Source organism: Emydura macquarii, unplaced genomic scaffold (assembly GCF_026122565.2).
Source record: "Emydura macquarii macquarii isolate MOO-44397 ecotype Brisbane River unplaced genomic scaffold, CSIRO-AGI_Emac_v2 contig_1045, whole genome shotgun sequence".
NCBI lineage: Eukaryota > Metazoa > Chordata > Testudines > Chelidae > Emydura > Emydura macquarii.
This window is the reverse complement of record NW_027131182.1, coordinates 4,977,503-4,980,840: the sequence shown is the minus strand read 5'-3', so window position 1 is coordinate 4,980,840 and position 3,338 is coordinate 4,977,503. Positions and strand designations below refer to the sequence as shown.

Genomic DNA, 3,338 nt, shown 5'->3' with positions numbered 1-3,338 from the left:
AGGAAGGAGTTGCTGCCACTCTCCATAACCATGAATTACCATAGTCTAAGACCCTGTCTACACTACAGATTACTTCAATATAATTTACATCTCTCAGGGGTATAAATAATCCACACCCCTGAACGATGCAAGTTATACTGACCTAAGCACTGGTATAGACAGCACTATGTCAGCGGGAGAAGCTACCACCTCTTGCTGAGGCAGGAATTATTAAACTGATGAGAGAGCTCTTCACCACATAAGTGCAGCTGCGCCACTGTACATGCTGTAGTGTAGATGCAGCCTGAGAGAGACAAAAAATGCTGCAAACCCTGTAAGAAGAAGAAGAAACCCTGTAAGAAGACGAAGGGGTTTGAAGTGAAGGCTCTCTGAACAGCTATGAGGAACAACATCTAAGAAAGGTGCTGTATGTGGAACACTGGATCCCCTGTAGGACAGAGGGCATGCTTAGAAACTGTTCAGAGACAATAGATAACTTTTGTATTAGAAAAGTAAATTTAGCTAATACGGAAGTGTAAAACCTGAGATTGCATCTTTATTTTCTGTGTAACTTCTTTGTGTTTGCTTTTCCTTACTATTTCATCACCGAATTTATAATTTTTCTATTAAATAAACTTCTTGTTTATTTTTACCTCCGCCAAGTCTCTGTTGTGCAAACTATTTGGACTGTGTGTGCCAAAGTGAACTGATAATTGGGGGTAGGTTTCACTCCTTTTTGAGATGACAAACCAGAGGGGAAAAGTCTGACTGTCTGGTAGTTAAAAATTCAGGAAGATGGATTTGGGGGGACTTGGAACCAGAAGGGCTAGTGGGGTCACACTGCAAGAAGTAACTAGGTGTTTGAAGCCAAGGTTTTGACCTTTATTCTTGTAGGCTGGCTACTGGTGTCAGAGATTTGAGCCATAGCAGCACAGCATTAGGCATCCAAAGTTACAAAGTAAGCAATGACAAAACCCCTTACTGGTCTGGGTGATCCCCAAAAAGTCACTCTATCCTGGTGCAGAGCCTTGATCCACATACACAAACTTATAATCCACTCTCTATCTCAGCAACATTGTAAAAATTATATAGAATGGAGAATCTGGAAATGACTGCCCATCATATTATAACTATCTCAAAAGAGTTGCTGTTAAATTGTTTGGGAATAGTCTCATCATTAGCACCTTTCACCCAATCAGCTCAAAGCATTTTACAGACCTCTCTCTATGCCACAGAGTGGTAAGTATCATAAGTCCCATTTTACAGATAGGGAAAACTGAAGCCCAGATCTTGTGATCTGATCACAATCACACAGCAAGTCAATGGCAGAGCCAGAAATAGAACCCAAGCGCTGCTGATTGCCAGTCCCTTGCTTTATGCACTAAACACAGATTCCTTACAGAGGTGTCCTAAAATATGATTGTAGTGTGTATCAGAAATTAGCTGTATAGATCTTGATCCTACAGAAGATCTCAGTGAGGTTCCATGCAGGTGCAGGGGTCACCCATGTGACTCCAGTTTCAGAATCAGGGCAGAGGTTGTTGTTCTGGTCTCAGCTGCCTTTCTCAGCACAAATGTCATCATGTAGTTCTTCAGAACTCAGATTGCGCAGTGGGCTAATCATCACAGACCAGGGCTTAGTAAATTCCACACCTTTTTCTTTCCTGACATCTTCATGCAAGATTTTCCCACCTGTCATTCTCCCAGTCACATTATAATTAGGATTAGATATGTGTTGGTAAATGTTGGTGAATGCCAATTTCACTATACATATGCAAACCAATTAAATATTTATCTATGATTACCTAAATTTACAGATAGACAAAGGAAAAACATGCTGCTTGCGAACTCAGAATTTGATGTAAGGCTGTTTATTTTGTATATTTTGATTTGTGATGTTGATAATTTATATTTTAACAAGTTATAAATCTAACTCTTTTAGTCTGTCTACTGTAATTAAATGATTATTGTCTGATCCCCTCATAACTTCCTGCACTGGTGAAAATTTAAATGGATGAAAATGGGAAGAAGGTGGGGAATTCTTAAAACCTGCAAATTTGCTCAGCTGAGAAAATGTAAAGCAATAAAAATAATGTTTAACAATAAACACTGATACTATCTATCAAAACTATGAAAAAAATAAAAATTAATTCTGCCAAGCCTAATTATGACTCACCCCACAGAAATCTTCTAACTGGAGTTTTTACACAATAAAAACTTTATTTTAAAACAACCACGAGGATGTCAAACATATATATGTATGTATTTTAAAGCATTTACCTGTGTATGTCTAGCCTTGAAGAACAGATACCTCTTCCCGAGGGGGTGGTGGGCTGAGTAATAAGATCAAAGGAGGACGAAATAAGTTTTCATGGAGTTTCTCCCAGATTGTTCGGTTGGGGGGGAAGAGGACAGAGCTGCCCCCGCTGGAAAAGGTAGTGGGAGCAATCCACGAAGTCGCAAATTCCACATCCCGACTAGCCCAGCGCTGCCAGGACGCCTGCAGCTGGGATCCTTCCTAGGAAGGTGGGGGACTGCCAGGGGCATCCCTAAGGTGCCAAGGATTTTGTGCGGGTGCAGCGGGGGAATACTACAACTTTGAGGGCTTCACAGGCAGGGGACTGCGTGTTGCACCCAAGGGCAAAGAAAGGAGCGGGGGTGGCGGGCAGCAACAAAGAGGGGCAGCAGGAGAAGACACTGAGCAGGAAGCAGGCAGCACAAGGGCACCGGGGGCGACATGGGGCTCCACAGCACCGGGCTTGGGGGGCCACGAGGGGCAGCAAGCAGCGAGTACAGGGGCGCTGGAGGCTCCAGGCAGCGAGTACAGGAGCGCTGTGAGCCCACATGGGGCTCCCCGTTCGCTCTGCCTCGGCCCCGGCCCGGTTCTGGCTGCCTGCTGCAAACACAGCAGCGTCCCTCTCTCCCGCTGGGCTGCCCGGGGCCGGCCCGGCCCGGCCGGGACCCCGACCCAACACCTCTCCGGCGGCCGCGCGCGGCCTTCGTTTTGGGGCGACTAGGCGGGGCCAAAGTGGAGTGGCCGCCCCACCACCAGGCCCGCCAGGGGCGGCGTTGCCAGGCGACGACAACGTGGAACGTGCGCTGCGTCCCACCCCACGCTCAGTTTAGCTTCCGCAGACGCCGATTCCACCCAAAGCCAGTGCCGCAAGAAACGAAGGGGGGCTGGGGTTGCTGCCCTCTCCCCCTGAGCCTGTTATCTACAGGAACCACCCAACCTGGGACGATCCCCCACCCCCGGCGGCACAACGCTGGGTAAATAAACTAACCAAACGCCTGAGCTGGCGAATGTGCTTTTCCCAATGCAAGGACTGAGCAGCCAGGTGTGAGGCAGGCGGGGCGGG

At 46.8% G+C, this 3,338-nt stretch overlaps 1 non-coding gene across 1 annotated transcript; it reads right to left on the bottom strand.

The window, feature by feature from the left end:
* Positions 1–1,526: 1,526 nt before the first annotated feature.
* On the bottom strand, positions 1,527–1,612 carry LOC137151337 (small Cajal body-specific RNA 18). Its single transcript, XR_010919263.1, has one exon. It is a non-coding gene; the product is annotated as a small Cajal body-specific RNA 18 (non-coding RNA).
* Positions 1,613–3,338: the final 1,726 nt, after the last annotated feature.